This window comes from Dermacentor silvarum, chromosome 5 (genome assembly GCF_013339745.2).
Source record: "Dermacentor silvarum isolate Dsil-2018 chromosome 5, BIME_Dsil_1.4, whole genome shotgun sequence".
In the NCBI taxonomy this organism is placed as follows: Eukaryota; Metazoa; Arthropoda; class Arachnida; order Ixodida; family Ixodidae; genus Dermacentor; species Dermacentor silvarum.
The window spans coordinates 161,050,665-161,070,116 of record NC_051158.1 but is presented as its reverse complement, the minus strand read 5'-3'; the positions used below and the strand labels follow the sequence as shown (position 1 = coordinate 161,070,116).

At 51.3% G+C, this 19,452-nt stretch overlaps 16 non-coding genes across 16 annotated transcripts; all 16 read right to left on the bottom strand.

Annotated features, from left to right (window-relative positions):
• Positions 1 to 1,417: 1,417 nt before the first annotated feature.
• Trnav-cac (transfer RNA valine (anticodon CAC)) lies at positions 1,418 to 1,490 on the bottom strand. The gene has a single exon. It is a non-coding gene; the product is annotated as a tRNA-Val (tRNA).
• Positions 1,491 to 1,569: 79 nt separating this feature from the next.
• Positions 1,570 to 1,642, bottom strand: Trnav-cac (transfer RNA valine (anticodon CAC)). The gene has a single exon. It is a non-coding gene; the product is annotated as a tRNA-Val (tRNA).
• Positions 1,643 to 1,721: 79 nt separating this feature from the next.
• On the bottom strand, positions 1,722 to 1,794 carry Trnav-cac (transfer RNA valine (anticodon CAC)). Its single transcript has one exon. It is a non-coding gene; the product is annotated as a tRNA-Val (tRNA).
• A 79-nt stretch (positions 1,795 to 1,873) lies between these two features.
• Trnav-cac (transfer RNA valine (anticodon CAC)) lies at positions 1,874 to 1,946 on the bottom strand. Its single transcript has one exon. It is a non-coding gene; the product is annotated as a tRNA-Val (tRNA).
• A 79-nt stretch (positions 1,947 to 2,025) lies between these two features.
• Trnav-cac (transfer RNA valine (anticodon CAC)) lies at positions 2,026 to 2,098 on the bottom strand. The gene has a single exon. It is a non-coding gene; the product is annotated as a tRNA-Val (tRNA).
• Positions 2,099 to 2,177: 79 nt separating this feature from the next.
• Positions 2,178 to 2,250, bottom strand: Trnav-cac (transfer RNA valine (anticodon CAC)). Its single transcript has one exon. It is a non-coding gene; the product is annotated as a tRNA-Val (tRNA).
• Positions 2,251 to 2,329: 79 nt separating this feature from the next.
• Trnav-cac (transfer RNA valine (anticodon CAC)) lies at positions 2,330 to 2,402 on the bottom strand. Its single transcript has one exon. It is a non-coding gene; the product is annotated as a tRNA-Val (tRNA).
• A 79-nt stretch (positions 2,403 to 2,481) lies between these two features.
• Positions 2,482 to 2,554, bottom strand: Trnav-cac (transfer RNA valine (anticodon CAC)). Its single transcript has one exon. It is a non-coding gene; the product is annotated as a tRNA-Val (tRNA).
• Positions 2,555 to 2,633: 79 nt separating this feature from the next.
• On the bottom strand, positions 2,634 to 2,706 carry Trnav-cac (transfer RNA valine (anticodon CAC)). Its single transcript has one exon. It is a non-coding gene; the product is annotated as a tRNA-Val (tRNA).
• A 79-nt stretch (positions 2,707 to 2,785) lies between these two features.
• Trnav-cac (transfer RNA valine (anticodon CAC)) lies at positions 2,786 to 2,858 on the bottom strand. The gene has a single exon. It is a non-coding gene; the product is annotated as a tRNA-Val (tRNA).
• Positions 2,859 to 13,263: 10,405 nt separating this feature from the next.
• Trnav-cac (transfer RNA valine (anticodon CAC)) lies at positions 13,264 to 13,336 on the bottom strand. The gene has a single exon. It is a non-coding gene; the product is annotated as a tRNA-Val (tRNA).
• Positions 13,337 to 13,416: 80 nt separating this feature from the next.
• On the bottom strand, positions 13,417 to 13,489 carry Trnav-cac (transfer RNA valine (anticodon CAC)). Its single transcript has one exon. It is a non-coding gene; the product is annotated as a tRNA-Val (tRNA).
• Positions 13,490 to 13,568: 79 nt separating this feature from the next.
• Positions 13,569 to 13,641, bottom strand: Trnav-cac (transfer RNA valine (anticodon CAC)). The gene has a single exon. It is a non-coding gene; the product is annotated as a tRNA-Val (tRNA).
• Positions 13,642 to 13,721: 80 nt separating this feature from the next.
• Trnav-cac (transfer RNA valine (anticodon CAC)) lies at positions 13,722 to 13,794 on the bottom strand. The gene has a single exon. It is a non-coding gene; the product is annotated as a tRNA-Val (tRNA).
• A 79-nt stretch (positions 13,795 to 13,873) lies between these two features.
• Trnav-cac (transfer RNA valine (anticodon CAC)) lies at positions 13,874 to 13,946 on the bottom strand. The gene has a single exon. It is a non-coding gene; the product is annotated as a tRNA-Val (tRNA).
• A 5,136-nt stretch (positions 13,947 to 19,082) lies between these two features.
• On the bottom strand, positions 19,083 to 19,156 carry Trnai-aau (transfer RNA isoleucine (anticodon AAU)). Its single transcript has one exon. It is a non-coding gene; the product is annotated as a tRNA-Ile (tRNA).
• Positions 19,157 to 19,452: the final 296 nt, after the last annotated feature.

Sequence of the window (19,452 nt, the reverse complement as noted above, 5' to 3'; positions counted from 1 at the left end):
GCTCGATGTCAGCCTCGGTCGAAAACAATTTTGGAGTCACCACCCCCCTCCCCTCCCCCACCGCAGTACGCCCACATACTGCGAACACTGGCTGCGGGTTCACGTCGGTCCCGACGCTGGCCCTTTTCTGTCCGCTGGGATGTTGGGTGCTGGCTTGAAGCTTAACCGGCGCAAAGTCGGTGTTTTCGCAAGTGGTTCTTCGTGGCTTGCTTCAGTTGATCTTTCGTCATTTTCCACGGTATTGTCAAGCGGGCGTTTTAACGGACCTGCTCCTCTGAGTGGTTCCGTCGTGTCCATAGGACTTGGAGTGTGTCCGAGTGATTCGGCAGGCTCGTTGACTGTCTTGTTCTTGTCATCCTTGTCGGCAAGGTTTTCTTTGGCTTCAGTTGGAGAGGACTTCTTTGCAACTTCTTTGGTGTCCATATTCTTCTCAGGCTCACGAGTGCCGTCCTTCGGAGCGGGGCTTTGCACCACGCCGTCCCTTCCAGCGGCCTCTTCAGCATCGACTGCGTCCATTGTGTGCTCCTGGATGACTTCATCACTTTTAGTTGGTCCCGCCACGTTGGCGTATGTTCGCACGCACGAGCTTTCGTCATGCCCGAAGCGGCGACACATAGCACAGCGTGGCACGCGACACTCTCGCCTGATATGGCCTGTGCGGTTGCACTTCAGGCACAGCGGGGCACGCCCAGGCGCCACCAGCAGTGTCATGACGCCGGAGATCCGAAGTTGGTGCGGGAGGTCGTCAATGGTAACACCCGATTTGAGCTTCAGGGATACCGTGCGAGTTGACGAACCTTTATCAGTGATGCCTTGAACGCGCCACCGTTCCTTGAACACCTCGGTGACCTTCCCAAAAGGGGCGAGCGCGGCACGCACGTCCTCATCTTGCACGTTGTGCAGAAGCCAGTAGATCTTGAGCCGCACATCCTGGCTGTCTGGGTTGACCACCAGGCAGCGACGCTCCTTCACCATTATGTCACCGAAGTCCAGCATCTTCTTCATTGCCTCTGGGCTTCTAAACGTAACTGCCCACACGTGGTTCATCTGGAAGGCCCCCAAGGCGTCAACCTCGGGGAGCACTCCCAGGCGAACCAGCGTGTCTCGGAAATCCTCAACTCGGTAGGGTCTTGCCTTTACGTCTCCGTGAAGAAATAGCGTGTTGGCTACGCATGGTCCTGTAGGCAGAGGCGGCAAAATGACTTGGTAATCTTGGCAATCCATAGCAGCATTCCTGTTACCGCGGCTCGACTGAGCCGCTAAGACCGCCCCGTTGGAGCACATGAAAACACGTCCGTAGGCTTTCGCGGCCGGCAGTGGAATCCACACCACGGGAACCGAGCACGGAGTAGAGTATTTCGCTCCCCCTTTTCTTTTGTGCGTATACGATCGCAATAGAAATAAAAACGAAAAGCTTTGTTCCCGCCCGGGATCGAACCGGGGACCTTGCGCGTGTGAGGCGCACGTGATAACCACTACACCACGGGAACCGAGCACGGAGTAGAGTATTTCGCTCCCCCTTTTCTTTTGTGCGTATACGATCGCAATAGAAATAAAAACGAAAAGCTTTGTTCCCGCCCGGGATCGAACCGGGGACCTTGCGCGTGTGAGGCGCACGTGATAACCACTACACCACGGGAACCGAGCACGAAGTAGAGTATTTCGCTCCCCCTTTTCTTTTGTGCGTATACGATCGCAATATTAATAAAAACGAAATGCTTTGTTCCCGCCCGGGATCGAACCGGGGACCTTGCGCGTGTGAGGCGCACGTGATAACCACTACACCACGGGAACCGAGCACGGAGTAGAGTATTTCGCTCCCCCTTTTCTTTTGTGCGTATACGATCGCAATAGAAATAAAAACGAAAAGCTTTGTTCTCGCCCGGGATCGAACCGGGGACCTTGCGCGTGTGAGGCGCACGTGATAACCACTACACCACGGGAACCGAGCAAGGAGTAGAGTATTTCGCTCCCCCTTTTCTTTTGTGCGTATACGATCGCAATAGAAATAAAAACGAAAAGCTTTGTTCCCGCCCGGGATCGAACCGGGGACCTTGCGCGTGTGAGGCGCATGTGATAACCACTACACCACGGGAACCGAGCACGGAGTAGAGTATTTCGCTCCCCCTTTTCTTTTGTGCGTATACGATCGCAATAGAAATAAAAACGAAAAGCTTTGTTCCCGCCCGGGATCGAACCGGGGACCTTGCGCGTGTGAGGCGCATGTGATAACCACTACACCACGGGAACCGAGCAAGGAGTAGAGTATTTCGCTCCCCCTTTTCTTCGGCGCGCATACAATCGCAATAGAAATAAAAACGAAAAGCTTTGTTCCCGCCCGGGATCGAACCGGGGACCTTGCGCGTGTGAGGCGCACGTGATAACCACTACACCACGGGAACCGAGCACGGAGTAGAGTATTTCGCTCCCCCTTTTATTTTGTGCGTATACGATCGCAATAGAAATAAAAACGAAAAGCTTTGTTCCCGCCCGGGATCGAACCGGGGACCTTGCGCGTGTGAGGCGCATGTGATAACCACTACACCACGGGAACCGAGCAAGGAGTAGAGTATTTCGCTCCCCCTTTTCTTCGGCGCGCATACAATCGCAATAGAAATAAAAACGAAAAGCTTTGTTCCCGCCCGGGATCGAACCGGGGACCTTGCGCGTGTGAGGCGCACGTGATAACCACTACACCACGGGAACCGAGCACGGAGTAGAGTATTTCGCTCCCCCTTTTATTTTGTGCGTATACGATCGCAATAGAAATAAAAACGAAAAGCTTTGTTCCCGCCCGGGATCGAACCGGGGACCTTGCGCGTGTGAGGCGCATGTGATAACCACTACACCACGGGAACCGATTTTTTTTTATTTATTGCCGGTCTTTGACAATGTACAATGCACACAGTATAGAAACAGACATCACAAAAAGAACACCTACAGAACATACTGAAAAACATGAAAGCCATCAGCCCAACATGGACTGGCGTTGTCAAACTAAAATTCTTTTAAAGCTGTCAGAGGTTCTATCCTCGACAGCCAATCGGGTACAATATCTTGCATTTTCTTAATTTCCATGAAACGAGACATACTTTCTCGAAAATAAATACGAGCAGGCCTAGCATCTGGGTCGCAATGGTACCCAGCCATTCGTGCCCGCCATAAACAGTGGAGACCATTGAGCATAATTAGGTCGTATGGAACCCCGTCCTCATTCTCAATCGGTAAGTACCTGATCCCATGCGGATTCAACGGAAACTCCTTCTTGATTGTCCGTTTTAGGACGTCCCAGAAGTACACCCCTTCCCAGCAATGCAAAAACACATGATCTACAGTTTCAGGTTGCTTGCAAATCAAGCAGTGTGGGCCCCATGGTACAAGGAAGCCGCGTTCTTCCATGAATGTCTTCACTGACAGTGTTCCTGTGTGTAGCCTAAAAAAGAATGTTTTTGCCCCAGTAGGCACCTCCATTCTTTTCACCCGTTTAAGGACATCCTGTCCTGGTCCTCCACTGTATATCGCTCTGTACAATGGCACTGGAAATATAATATCGCATACATCTTTATATAATGTCTTTCTTTTCACGTCAGATAAATAATCGAAAGAAAAACGCACAGAAAGAAAGCGCACACTGTCGACTACCTCTTTAAGATAGCCGCGTATCGTTCCTGGCATACTATTGGTACTAACAATGAGCGCCGGCAGCGCAGCTCTTAATCTGAGCTGTAATACCGTACGCAGAAAAGGATCACGCACATCTCGAAAAAACAAAAATCTATTGACAAGCTGTCGTACAAAAAGATGCGCCAAGCCCAGGCCACCTTCCTTCACCCGCCTGAACAGATTTGTTCGGCTGTATCTTTCCCAGTTAGAGTCATAGATAAAAACGGCGAACACTCTGTGCAATCTTTGCACATTTACCCTTGAACAAAACAATGTCTGCATGACGTACCACAACTTCGTAATGAAAAACAAATTACCTACAGTAGCCCTTGCGAAAATGGACAGGTTGATGCCTTTCCACCTGTCTGCTTTTTCTTTTGTTTCTTTTATTTGGTTCGTCCAGTATTCCTCGCTCTGTTTGTAGCTATCCAAGGGAACACCGAGATACTTGGTAGGGGTTTTCACCCAGCTCACATTCGCAAAGTTGTCCGGGGCCGTGGACCACTCTCCGTGCCACACACCGAGGGACTTACCCCAGTTCACTTTACTGCCCGTTACATCACAAAACTGTCTCACCACGCGTATTGTTTCCGTTACGCTTTCTCTGTTTGTACAACACACGGCGATATCATCTGCATATGCCAGGAGCTTGACTTCTGTGGCTGCCAAGCTATAACCGCGTATTTGATCGTTCTCGGTTATCGCCAAACACATCGTTTCAATGTAAACTGCAAACAAAAGAGGACTGAGGGGGCAGCCTTGACGCACAGAACGCATGACGTTAATGGGGGCCCCCAATGATTTATTCACAATTAAACGTGTTGTGCAGTTCTGATACGGCAATGCCACTCCCTCAGTGATGATGGCACCTACATTAACGTGATCCAGGATGGCAAACAAAATATCATGAGACACACAGTCAAAAGCTTTCTCTAGGTCAAGCTGGAGCACTGCGACGCCATCGTAAGTGAGGTCACAGCACTCGAGCACGCACCGCATCGTGTGAATATTCGAAAAAATTGACCTCCCTTTGATGCCACACGTTTGGTGGTCTGCGACGATTTCTTTGATGACGCTTTGAAGTCTGGCTGCCAAAACCTTCATGAAAATCTTATAGTCGACATTGGTTAAAGATATCGGCCTATAAGATGTCACGAGCCTAAGTTTCTCCGCTTTGTCACTCTTAGGTATGAAGATGGTATGCGCTTTACCAAAAAAAGGCGGCAAAGCTTTGTTCACATACGCGTCGTTAAACAGGCCTGTTAGCAGGGGCGAAAGTTCTTTCTTGAAGGCTTTATAAAAACAAGCGCTCAGACCGTCAGGTCCGGGTGATTTGCCATTGTTCAAATCATTTATTGCTTTTACGACTTCGTGTTCTCTTATAGTCCCTTCTAATCGGTCCTTCGTGTCGTCACTCAATCGCGGCATGCGACTGAGAAAGACCCTTTTGAACTCATCTACATTAGCTTCTTGATATGCAAACAGTGACTGGTAATACTCTAAAAACGCTCGGCCTATGCTCTTATTATCATCGACGAGTGTGCCATTCCACGAGATCTTATCGACATGATTACGTCGACCATGAGCTTTTTCAAGTCCTAGTGCCCTTTTGGTGGGCGTCTCTCCCGCTACTAATGCGTTTGCTCTTGCTCGCACAATCGCACCTTGATAGCGTTCTTTTTCCAACTGTTCGATTTTTTCTTTGATGGTTCGCATATCTTGCTTATACGCCCCTGGCTCTTCGCACTCCAGCGCTATCAGCTGATTAAGTATCTTTCGTAAGTCTCGTTCTTTCATTTCCCTCTCAAACTTTAAGTAGCTCGACCTTTCTATTGCTTTCATTTTTACCTTTTGTTTGAACCATTCCCATTTCTCTGCTATGGTTTCAGTACTTTCATCGCATACTTCCATAACGGCCTCATGTATTGCCTCTACAAATGGCTCGTCTTTTAGTAGTGAGGCATTAATTTTTCATAGTTCCCAGTTAAAAGATGATTCCTTCTTCATACCGATGTGACACTTCACCAAGCAGTGATCTGAGAACGACACAGGTGCGACAGAATAACTGTGACACATTGGAATCATGTCTTGTGACATGTACAAGCGGTCTAACCGCGCATGACTACTGCCTTGAAATCGTGTATACATCACCTCCCGCTCCCCCTCCAGACAGTCACATACATCGTCTAGTTCACTATCACTAATCAACTTAGAAAGTATGTGACTGCTTTTATCTCGAATACCGGCATTATTGGATCGATCCCGAGCCCTCAAAACACAGTTGAAATCCCCCAACAAAATCATGCACTTATCACGGCTAATGTACCGAAAAAGATTCGAAAAAAATACAGCACGCTCTTCTACAACATTTGGCGCATATATGCACATAACTCTGAATTCGACTCCACCACAAACAAAGTCGCAAACAACCATTCTTCCCGACTGACATGAAAATACACTTTCAACCACAAGGTCGGGTAACTTCTTAATAAACAGGATGCATCCAGCTGACGTCCCTACCGCGTAGCTCACCACCGCATAATATCTAGACGTGAAACGCCGCACCATGTTCCCGGTCTCCTCCTCCCCGCCTACCTTGGTCTCTTGGACAGCTAGAACGTCTATGTCTTGATCAGTGGCCAACCGTAGGACTTGACTCTGCCTACGCCTAGCCGCCAGCCCTCTAACGTTTAGAGTTGCAATACTGAGTGACGGATTAGGTGTGAGGGGTGGCGAGGGTCGGCTGCTGGCCGAAACGTAATTAAGGCTCGAGAATACAATTAATAACGCACTTTATTAGAAGGCATGGCGCCTCCAAGAACTCGACTAGACGCGACGACAGTCAACGCACGCACTCCACTCTCGCGCACACTTCTCACACTAGGCCTGGCCGGCTTGGCTTCAGGGCTGGCTGTGTGCTGACGCTGGTAGGTGGCACTACTAGACAGACCGCTTACATCCGGCCCCTCTTAGTTTGACCAAGTCCCTTTGGTCTAGGAAAAAACACTGCTTGATGTGTTCACTGCGAGAGAGAATAGTCCTTCAAGCGTTCGGGTGGACGCCTTTGCCGATGGGGTCGGGACAAGGGTACCGCAGGAGGCAGGAATGCAGGGCCAGGAGAGACCGGTGGTTGAGACAACTCATTACCGCCACTGGGAAAGCTGGATGGGTTACCCACAGATAAATTTTGGCTTTTTACAATGTAGGGCTCGATGTACGGTGGAACGTAGTGCTTGAGTTGAGAGACGTGCACTACCCTGTCTTGGGGTCGGTCCCGGGGCCCTTGACCAGTTATGCGGCTGACCACAAATGTAACAGGCGTTTTCTGGTCGGTTATTTGATATATTCCTTTGAATTTAGGTGCCAACTTTCCAGTACCATCTGTGACGGGCTCTTGGCGGCGCACCCAGACGAACTGGCCGACTTGAAAAGAGTGATCCCTATGGGATTGATCATACGCTGTCTTTCGTTTCCCTTGTGCTTCCTCAGTATTGCCTGCTGCAGTAGCTCGGTTCTGAGACAACATTAGGAGACGGTCTTGCAGTGTCCTGGCTGTAGCAGGACGGTGACGTTGATATGGGAGCTTGGGGACATATCCATAAAGTAGTTCAAATGGAGAGAAACGGCTGCTGGCGCTGTAGCTTGTGTTGATGGCAAAAGCAGCTTCTTCAAGTTTGTTGTCCCAAGAGGTCGGGTCATTGGGACACAGCTTCCGAAGAACGGAGACTAATGTCCCATTGCTTCTTTCCACAAGGCCGTTGCTGGCTGCGCGGTATGCAACCGAGTAGTGAATCTCTGCACCGTGCAAGCGCATGAAGTGTTTAAACTGGTGAGATTCAAAAGCTGCACCATGGTCACACATGCAGTCATCAGCACAACCAAACCTAAAGAACACGGACTGCAAATGCGCTATAACCTCTTTAGCCGAAGTTGAAGTCACAGCCGCTGGGACAATGAAACGAGTGGCGAAGTCAATGACATTTAAAATGTACTTCTTTCCTGAAGCAGGTGGCATTGTGATGTGATCGATGGCTAATAAGGCGAAAGGAACGTCTGACACTGGCATGAGGCCCATTTTTCCAACACTTTTAGACACTGGGCGGTTGCTGCTTTGGCAGATCTGGCACGCTGTGACGTAGCGGGTCACTGAAGGTGTGAGGTTCGGCCACCAGTATCGTTCTCTCACTTTGGCCAGTGTCCGGGTTACATCCATGTGGCCTCCACCATCATGAACGACTTCCAGGACAGCCTGGCGCATCTTTGCTGGCACTATGATAGTTTGTACACCTGTAGTCGCATCACTATGGTACAGGATCTCATCAATTATGGTAATGTCATGTTCGGACGGTTCGGAAGATGCCAGAGAGCGACGAAGATCCTGGCACTCTTTGTCTTCTGCTTGCATATTTGCGAGTGACTGTGACTGGTGGAGGACTGCTGCAGATAGTCTCGACAGCATGTCAGCAACCACGTTTTGGCGACCAGGATGGTGCTGCACTGTGAAGTCGAACTCCGTAAGATCCATCAGCATGGTCGTAAAACGACGTGACGGCCTGATGTTGGCTGTCAAGCATGCGACAGTCCAGTTGTCAGTCAGCAAGCAGAATTTTTTGCCAAGTAAATAGTGGCGGAACTTGATAGTGACCGCCCAATGCACACCGATACACTCCCAAACATTACTGTGCAACTTCTTCTCCTCGACAGTGAGTGCGCGACTCGCATATTCGATAACAGTTTCTTTGCCACGCTGTTTCTGGGAGAGCACAGCTCCAATTGCGGTTGCTGAGGCATCTGTTGTGACAGTGGTTTGGGCGTCTGGATCAAAATGGCCCAGCACCGGGGCTTCTGTTAATGCTGTGCGGATTCGTCGAAAAGCTTCATCGCAGTCACTGGTCCAGACAAACTCTTCGGACCGAATGAGACTCTGCAAAGGTGCTGCAATCCGAGAGAAATTCTTAACAAAGCGACGATAGAAGTTGGCTGTCTGGAGCCATGACAAAACTGCTTTGCTGCTCGTAGGCTGCGGGATTTTCAGGATGGCATCGACCTTGGCAGGGTCAGGTTGCTTGCCATTTTTGCTCAGAATGAATCCAAGAAACTTGATAGACTCCAAGCCAAACTTGCATTTGTTGAGTGAAACCTTGAATCCACTGGTGTGGAGTAGACAAAGTACTTCGTCAAGCAGTGTAGAAAACTCATCAAATGTTGGCGCGAAAAGCAGAACATCATCCAGGTAGACTCGCACACCGCACTTTGGGCAGTGTGACTGTAAGTTGGCAAAAATTGACTGCATGGCTCGCTGAAAGGTGGCTGGTGCATTCTTCAGCCCGAAAGGCATGCGGGTCCACATGAAAGTGCCATGGTGGGTGATGAAAGCAGTTTTTGCTTGGTCTTCTTCACGCACACGAATCTGCCAGTAAGCAAACTTTAGGTCCAGGCAGGCAAAGTACCGTGAACCAGCAATATCATCCATGATGTCATCTGCATGCGGAAGTGGCTGCACAACACTCACAGTCATCTTATTTAGGGGCACATAGTTGACACAAAGGCGCTTCTTACTGCCTCTGCTAACAACTACTGCGGGGAATGCCCAAGGTCCTAAGGCTGGAAGAATGATGCCTTGGCGAAGGAGTGTGCTTGTCTGGGCCTCAAGAAAACGACGATCTGCAGCTGAGTACCGGTAGGGAGATCGACTGTATGGCACGGCGTCAGGAAGAAGGTCAATTGCATGTTCGACACCTTCGTACAAGCCCAAGTCATCCTCTCCATGAGCGAATACTTGAGCGTGTTCTGACAACATGCTCATAAGTTCCTGTTGTTGAGGCACTGGCAAGTGGCTACCTAGCTGCACCGCAGGCAGGGATGGGTCAATGTGAACCTCAATTGTCGAGGAAGCAGCTCGGTTGGACGTAGACGAGAGGCTGTAGGTGCTTGAAACATCATTGTGGCAAGATAGTGCCAACCACGGGGGCTCGTCTGGTCCTGGTAGCGGCGACCGCTGTAGGCCTGCTGAGCTGTGGGGACCAGGAACACAGTGACCGAAAGATGACCCTTGGATCATAACAGCATTCGCCATCCGTGGCAGCAGTCGTTCATGGCATGGCACACTTGTGGCTGTTGGAGAATGGCGGATTTCAGTTGGTAGGGGCGGCTGAAACACCAACTGTGCTTGGCTTGAGGAAAACCAGTCTTCACCCAATATAAGTGGCACAGCATTATTATTGAGGGCGGCTGCTTCGACCAACCCGGTGATAGGTCCAACAGAAATCTTCAAACAGATGGCACCAGCTGGAGTTACTGATGTTCCTCCAACGACAACAAGAGGAGGTCTAGTCCAGGGCAGGAGGGGCAAGGAGCTGACCAGGCGACGTGAAACAAGTGTCACTTTAGATCCACTGTCTGGAAATGCATCTACTTGGCCAATCCCAGCAATTGTGGCGTCGACAAGAGCACACTGAACCAGAGATCCATCAAGGGTCTCGGAAGGGCTGCTGTGGAGAGCTGGCGAAAGATGTGTTGTAGATGTTGGAGCAGTAGATCTAGACGGGCACTTGGATGCGAGATGTCCCTTTTGACGGCACTGAAAACACACAGCTTCGGCCAAGTTCTGGCCAGGACGGTAGGCAGGAGCACCATGCTTAGCTGAGATAGTGAGGTATCTAGCCTCTCGTTGGTCTGGTGGTAGGGCTGAAATGCGCTGTGGCCGGCCGGTTTTGTCTGACACAGCCTGGGGGTTCGTGTACACTGTGCTACGTGGAGGTGCCTGTGGGCTTGGCGTTGGTAATTTGGCACTTGGATAGCCTGTGCGTGGGGCGCGAAGGGACGAATGGCTTAATGTTTGGTCAAGCTGAGTTACAATGTCCATATACGCTGCGACTGTCTCTGGGCGCTGCGCTGCAATAGTAGTGGCCAGGTTCACGTCGGCGATGCCCTGAAGGGCGTACTCTATGCGCTGGGGATCGGTGAGGGTAACTGGGCATCCAGAGATTAGCTTAAACTTCGCCATAGAATAGCTGACAAGGTTTTCTCCGTGCGCCTGTACGCGACAAGTGACTGCTTGTTGCCACTGTAGCAAGGTTTGCTTGGCACTGAATTGGTCTAGGAACGCTTGTCTGAAGGTTTCCCACGTTGGACATTGACGACCGATGACGGCTTTCCAATCAGCGGCTGCTCCGCGAAGTTTGCCCAGGGCGACGGCGAGTAGGGTTGAAGGTTCCCACGAAGCCAAGTTTCGAGTTCGTTCCAACTCTTCAACCCAGTGGGACGCTGAAATGCTGCCGTCTCCACTGTATGTAGGAAGCGATGCGGAGAGGTCTGGAAGGGTAGTGACTTGAACTGGGGCTGCAGCTCGTTGCGACACGTGAAGGAGCTGCTGAAGTAAACCCGTCAGCAACTCGGTAGTTTGGGCTGCGTTGAGGCTTGGCGGGAGCGGCGCAGCGTTGCAACGCTGGGTGGACGCGGCGGAGTCTGGGGAAGGCAAAGGAGGCGTCGTTGGGCGGTTTTGGGCGATGTCGGCGATAAGGCGACTTATTATTTCTTCCTTCGACCCGGTAGCGTCGAGGTTTCGGCGAGCCAACTCTTCACGGAGGTAATCCACTGTAAAGCCTGCGAGATCCGCCGGCGTCGCGTCACTCCAATTCACGAGCGGCATGGCGGTTGACAAAGCAGCACAAGAGTCACGAGAAACGATAAGGCGAGTAGGGCGAACCGTTTGGGCACTGCAGGCAAGCTACTTCATCGGGCGGGCAGGCGTCAGCACGACGGTCGGCGAAACACAAAGGGCGAAGGCGCGAAATGGCTAAGACGAAGCGGGCGAGAGGCTGCGTCGGGCGGCCGGAGCTGAACAAAGGAAGGAGCGTTGGCTGGCGACTCACTTCACGAGGCGGGCGAGAGGCAATGTTTCAGGCATGGTTCGGGGTCGACTGCGCCAGTTGTGAGGGGTGGCGAGGGTCGGCTGCTGGCCGAAACGTAATTAAGGCTCGAGAATACAATTAATAACGCACTTTATTAGAAGGCATGGCGCCTCCAAGAACTCGACTAGACGCGACGACAGTCAACGCACGCACTCCACTCTCGCGCACGCTTCTCACACTAGGCCTGGCCGGCTTGGCTTCAGGGCTGGCTGTGTGCTGACGCTGGTAGGTGGCACTACTAGACAGACCGCTTACATAGGAGCCATGATGAACTAGAGAATGAGGTAGGCCCGGAGCATGGTGCTTACCCCTCACGACCAGCCGTCGGCTAGCCGTCTCCGGGACCGCCCGGTTTCTCGTCGTTGTTTGTCTGCTGGGCTTGGTCCCCAGGCTTTCTGTCGGACGGAACGTTCGGCTTTGGTTTGAAGCTCGAGCGCCTCCCGAGAGGTGATTTTGCCGGCGGCCCATCACTGGAGCTGGTTGCCGCGTTGTCTTTGTCCTCGGCCTCATCACGGGGACGCTTGAAGGTGGCTCCGAGACTTGCAGCCCGGTCACCGTCGATAGCGGCCTCGCCCTGTTGCATCGCTCCATCGTCTTCCTCTCCTTCGTCTTCATTTGCGCCTTCTTTTGCATGGACAGCTTCCGCGTCGACCCATGCCGGCGCAGTCACTTGCTCCGTAGTTCCCTTTCCCTTGGCGTCAACGCCCTCCGGTACCGACCCAGCACCTGTCGCTGGGTGCCCAAGGTCTCCGGCTCCCTTAGCAGCGTCTTCGGTCTCGACCACATCCATGACAAGTTCTGCTGCCTCTTGACTCGCGGCTGGGCCAGTCGCGGTAGCGTAGGTCTTGACGCATTCGGTGTCAATGTGCCCGTAACGTCGGCACCGGGAGCAGCGTGGCACCTTACATTCCCTTCGCACGTGCCCAGTGCCTTGGCAGCGGAGGCACTGCATCGGCCGACCGGGTACCACCACCAAGGCCAACTCTCCGGCAACACGTATCTGGTGAGGGATATCTTCCACTTTCATGCCGCTCTTCAGCTTGAGAAGAACAGTCCTCGTGGTGGAACATTTGTCTGCGACACCTTGGACACGCCAATTCTCTCGACTCACCTCTTCTACCTTGCCGAAGGTCGCGAACGCAGTCCGGACGTCTTCCTCGGCCACACCGTGCAGCAGCCAGTGAAGTCTGAGCTTCACCTGCTGATCCTGAGGGTCGACAATCACACATCGCCGGCCCTTCACCTGAAGTTCTTTCAAGGCTAGCAGGCGCTTCGTTGCAGCTGCGTCACTGAGGGTCACCGCCCACACATGATTAACTTGGTAGGCCCAAGGCACACAATTTCCGGCAGCAGGCTCGTAGGCGTTAGGGCATCCCTAAAATCTTCGACCTTGTAAGGCCTCGCTCGTACATCACCATGTAGAAACACGGTGTTATTCACTATTCGTCCTTTTGGCAGTTGAGGCAAAATAAACTGGTATTCCGTTTCTTCGTCGTTGCTGTACCTGTTTCCGCGGCCAAAAGTAGCCGCTGTCGCTGCCCTTGAAGAGGCCATGATCCCACGAACCGTCACGCTCGGTGGCCGGAAGCAGAATGACACCACGGGAACCGAGCACGGAGTAGAGTATTTCGCTCCCCCTTTTCTTTTGTGCGTATACGATCGCAATAGAAATAAAAACGAAAAGCTTTGTTCCCGCCCGGGATCGAACCGGGGACCTTGCGCGTGTGAGGCGCATGTGATAACCACTACACCACGGGAACCGAGCAAGGAGTAGAGTATTTCGCTCCCCCTTTTCTTTTGAGCGTATACGATCGCAATAGAAATAAAAATGAAAAAGCTTTGTTCCCGCCCGGGATCGAACCGGGGACCTTGCGCGTGTGAGGCGCACGTGATAACCACTACACCACGGGAACCGAGCACGGAGTAGAGTATTTCGCTCCCCCTTTTCTTCGGCGCGCATACAATCGCAATACAAATAAAAACGAAAAGCTTTGTTCCCGCCCGGGATCGAACCGGGGACCTTGCGCGTGTGAGGCGCACGGGATAACCACTACACCACGGGAACCGAGCACGGAGTAGAGTATTTCGCTCCCCCTTTTCTTTTGTGCGTATACGATCGCAATAGAAATAAAAATGAAAAAGCTTTGTTCCCGCCCGGGATCGAACCGGGGACCTTGCGCGTGTGAGGCGCACGTGATAACCACTACACCACGGGAACCGAGCAAGGAGTAGAGTATTTCGCTCCCCCTTTTCTTTTGTGCGCATACAATCGCAATAGAAATAAAAACGAAAAGCTTTGTTCCCGCCCGGGATCGAACCGGGGACCTTGCGCGTGTGAGGCGCACGTGATAACCACTACACCACGGGAACTTTTTTTTTTTCTTTATTGCCGTCTTCGGCACACAAAATCAAGGTTTACAATATGATAAAACGTGCCAACCACACTTTGGCTAGCACAGTACTAAAATCTTTTCATTGACACCAGTTCATCGAGTACAGACATCCATTGTGGTGGATCAGGCAGTACTTTGTACGCGTCTCTCACGTAAACAACACTCTCAATGAAGTGTTCTCGCACCGGTATCACAACGATGTCTGCATGTTCAAATTGCATGCGAGTTTTCCACATCGCGTGGAGGCCCAGGACCATAATGAGGTCATACGGTACTTCCTCTGAGGAATCTACTGGCAAGAAGCGTATTCCATACGGGTCCAGAGGTAACTGCTTCTTCAGCGTTCTCTGCAGGACGTCCCAGTGAAAGATCGGGTCCCAGCAATCTAGGAAAACATGTTCTATTGTTTCAGGTTTTTTTACATAAAAAGCAGTCCGTTGTCCAGGGGATGAAAATACCCTTGCTATGAAAGCCAGGTCTTAACGGGAAGTGTGTTTGTATGTAATTTGAAAAAGAAAGACTTAGTCGATGGCCGTACTGGCATTTTCTTGACTCTCTTTAGAACGTCCTGTCCGGGGCCTCCACGGTATGGCTAACGGTACAAAGGTACAGGTAGCATCGTGTCCACAAGATCTCTGTACAATTGTTTTTTGTAACAGTGGACAGATACTGCTGCGAAAAACGCACATTCAACATCCTATGCGCCAGCACCACTTCACGCAGGTACCCAGTCACGGTTCCCGGCATGTTCTGAGCCGACGAAACAACAAATCCTGGAAGAAGTCTACTCAGCCGTACTTGAATTAGTGTTCGAAGAAAGGAATCATTTTGATCCCGCAGAAACACAAAGCGTGACACAATTTGTCGCAAAAACAAGTGAACCAGACCAAGCCCACCTTTCTTGACCGGGAAAAACAAATTTGTTCGACTCGTCCTCTCCCAGGTAGAGGCCCAAATGAAAGTGGCGAAAATGCGGTGAATTTTTTGTACGCTTACCCGCGCAGCACACAACACATTCATAACATACCATATCTTGGAAACTAAAAAAAGGTTGCAAAAGGTGGCTCTAGAAAACATTGACAATTGCTTGCCTCTCCAACCGTCAGCCTTTTCCTTTGCTGTCGAAACTTGGTCGAGCCAGTACTGTTCGGGCTCACGGTAACTTCCGAGAGGCACCCCCAGGTACTGTGTAGGTAACCTTGACCAATTCATTCGAGAAAAGGTCTCCGGCTTGTCTTCCCAACTCCTATGCCAGAAGCCATAACTTTTATCCCAGTTTATCTGGGCTCGAGTTGAATTGCAAAACTTTTCGACAACAGCAGTTGCCTCTATAATGCTCGCTTTATCAGTGCAGAAAATCGCAATGTCGTCTGCATACGCCAATATTTTAACTTGTGCTGCCTGTACTCGATAGCCTGTTATGCGTTCGTTGTTTTTAATGGCCAAGCAGAGTGGCTCGAGATAAGCAGCAAACAGAAGGGGCGAAAGCGGGCATCCTTGACGCACCGACGAGAGCACACGAAAGCTATCGGTGAGCTCCCCATTAACAATAATTCGCGTTGAGCAGTTCTTGTACGCCATCGTGACACCTTCTGTTATCACACTGCCACCATTCGTGTGTTCAAGTATGTATAGGAGAGCCTTGTGCGAGACGAGGTCGAAGGCTTTTGCCAAATCGATCTGCATCATCGCGACGTAATCGCCAATCGCATCGCAACACTCTAGCACACTTCGAGCCACGTGTACATTTGTTGTAATACTGCGCCCCTTAATGCCACAAGTCTGGTGCGGCCCTACCACTGTTTTGATGACACTTTGCAGTCGTTTTGCTAAAACTTTCGTGAATATATTATAGTCAACGTTGGCTAGAGTTATCGGGCGATATGAGCCAGGCAACAAGCGTTTCTTTTCATCATCACTCTTCGGGATTAGCACAATATGCGAGGTTGTGAAGGACAAGGGCAATCTTTTTCGGTCATACGCTTCGCTGATAACTAGATGGAGGACATGAGCCAGCGCTGACTTAAACGTTTTATAGAAAATAGCCCCTAAGCCATCAGGCCCAGGTGCTTTACCGGGCGCCAACTCGTCTATTGCGCACTCTATCTCACTCAGGGTAATGGGATGTTCTAGCCGTGCCTTAACTTCTTCATCGAGCTTTGGCATCAATGAAAGGAATTCCGTCTGGTAGCCATCTTTAGGTTCACGTGGTTGACCTAAGAAGGCTTTGAAGTGATCGACGATCCCTTGTTTGATGTCGTTTTTGTCGGACGTGATGTCATTGCCTTTAGCTAGCTGGCGGATTTCCTTCCGACATGCGTACCTTTTCTCGTCTGAGAGAGCTCGTTTTGTTGGCGCTTCTCCCGCCCACAGCTTCTCAGACCTTGATCGCACAACGGCGGCTTTGTATTTCTCAGAGTCTATCCTTTCGAGTTCGGCTTTCACTTCCTTTATTTCGTTAACATACACACCAGGCGGGACACTTTCCATGCAGATGAAAAATTGCAGTTGCTGGCGAAGGTTCGTTTCTGCCTGTTTCAGGTTATGCCGAAGGACACTGCTTCTTTCAATAGCCATTGTTTTTACTTTCTGTTTAAATTCTTCCCATTTAATGGCGAAGCTTGCTAATTCGACTGAAATCAGGTTTTCTAGTTCCTTCGCAACGGCATCAACGAAAGCATCGTCATCCAGCAACTGCGCGTTCAATTTCCAGAGGACCCAGTTAAAGGTGTGTTTGATCTGTCTTTTCCCGAAAGTGGCAGTTACCAAGCAGTGATCGCTATATGCAATGGGTTGCACATCATATTCACTACACAAGGGCACCAATTCGGCAGACACACATAATCTATCTAGCCGAGCGTGGCTATCACGCTGGAAGTGCGTAAACTGCGGGTGGGTACCGCTGGCGAAGGCACTACCGATATCTTCCAAGTCGTAATCGTGCACCAGCGCATTTAGCAATACAGCACTCTTATCGCGAACGCGTGAAACTTTTGCGCGATCGTCAGCAGTGCACACACAGTTAAAATCCCCCAGCAGTATGACCACCTTGTGGCAGTTTACGTACGCTTCAAGTCGCTCAAAGAAGATTCGCCGGTCTGTTTCAATATTCGGCGCGTAGATACAAATGACTCGGAAATCCATATCGCAATAACAAAAATCAGCCACTAAAAGGCGACCTGTTTCACACGAAAACACTGACTTCACACAAATGCCAAAGTTTCTTCGAATGAATATAGCGCAACCACCTGATCCACCAACAGCGTGAGAAACACACACGTCGAAGTGCGCACGAAAATTGGACACCATTCTGTCGGTTAGCTCTTGGCTCTCTATTTTGGTTTCTTGGATTCCCACAAGATGCAAGTCATTATCTAAGAGTAGGCGACTTAGCTGACATTGCCGCCTTCTTGCACCGAGCCCTCGTACATTTAACGTGGCTACACGTAGCGCTCCTTCGATATTAGCTGCCATGACTACACGGCAGAATGGTGCCCATCACAGGTACGCAAGGACGAGTGTACATAATGACATGCCGATAACCGCGTCGAATGCCACAAAAGGGAACACAACCCGACCTCTCGAAAGCAACACTCACATGCAACTCGGGCCCTCGTTCCTGACACATCTCCAAGAGAATAGCGCTCAGGGTGACGGCCATTGCACTCACGAACCCCCCAACCCGCCTCAAGCAAAACACAGTACAGAACTACGGAGGCGGTTTACCCGCCTGCCGTGGATCGGCCGTAATGTTCGGCCGCAGCTTCAAGGTTGGTCTCCTCATACCTGGCGCTTTGGGCGGTGGCTCGTCTCCGCCGCTGCTGTCCTGCATCGTAGCCAGGCTATTGGTCTGGTCGCGCGGACGTTTCCCCGCCTGCAAGTTGGCAAGCCCGGTATGGGTGTCCATGTCTTCATGTTCAGGGGGGGTGGAGGCCACTCCCGGGTCAGGTGGGCTCTCTTCCTCACGGTTCGGCATGGCTACAGTGCCCTCCACTTGCTCTTGCTGTTCAGTGGCGACGGCTTCATCGACATGTTGCCCCTGTTTCTGAGGTCGTGCCTCCGACTCTGCCACCTCGCCAGCTGCTTCCTTAGCCGTGGTCAATGTGTCTTCCATATCCGCCTCGTCCATGAGTAGGGCGGAGTTGTCGTCGTTGCTCACGGGTCCGGTCACGCTTGCGTACGTCCGCTCGCACTGACTCTCTTCGTGACCGAAGCGTCGGCACGCACCACACCGCGGAATGCGGCAGTCGCGACGAATATGGCCCGTTCCGCGGCAGCGTAGGCAGAGAGGGGCCCTGTCCGGCACAACCACAAGAGCCAGCTCGCCGGAGACGCTCACCTGGTGTGGCAGGTCGTCAAGCATTACGCCCGGCTTCAACTTGAGCGTAACCAGTCTTGTAGTAGAGTTCTTATCAGCCACGCCATGCACCCGCCACCGGTCGCGGGCGACGTCCGTGACCTTTCCAAACGGCGCGAAGGCAAGACGCACGTCCTCGTCAGGAACGGTGTGCAGCAGCCAATGCAGTTTTAAGCGTACATCCTGGTTGGCGGGGTCAATGACGAGGCATCGGCCCTTCTTGACCTGTAGCTCACCAACACTGACGATCCGTTTCACAGCTTCGTTGTCTTTGAAGGTCACGGCCCAAACATGGCTCATACGGTAGGCCCCGAGAGCCACCACTTCCGGCAGGAGCGATAACGGGGCGAGCGCATCGCGGAAATCTTCCACCCGGTATGGGCGGGCCCTGATATCACAGTGTAAAAAAACTGTGTTCACAACAAAACGCCCTGTTGGCAAACTCGGCAAAACAACTTGGTACTCGTTGTGCGCAACGACACTCCTGTTACCGCGGCCGCTCTGGGACGCTGAAGCCGCTCCTACGGAGCCCGTCATCGTACGTCCGTCACGCTCGGTGGCCGGAAGCAGACTCACTGAGCTAGCAGGCCGGGCGAGCACGACAGCTGCCTGATTTAAACGACAACGATGAGTCACTTCATGTGCGCGTCGACGGTCACGGCGAAATCTGAGAGATCCGTCTATGCATACAAAAAGGAAAAAAAAAAGAGAACAATAAGCATGGGAGCCACCGGAGTGCGCACAAAAAGAAACGCGTGGCCTGCGCAGGGATCGAACCTACGACCTTCGCGTTATTAGCACGACGCTCTAACCGACTGAGCTAGCCGGCCTTTTTTTTTTTTCCTTATTACCGGTAAGCAGCGGTACATAAGAATACCAACATAACTAAGATATGTACAAACACAGATGGACTTATCTGTTAAGTATAAATAATAAGCACATGCAGCCTGTCATATTGTAACAGGCTTTGTTCAGAATTCTTTAAGATTGGCCAGGGGTTCCATCCTGGCCATCCAAGGTGGGGGACACTCTTGTGTTGCCACCACATCAAGAAAACGTCTTATTTGTTCCCGAAAATACACACGGGCTGGTCTTCTATCGGGATCACAATAGAAGCCTGCCATGC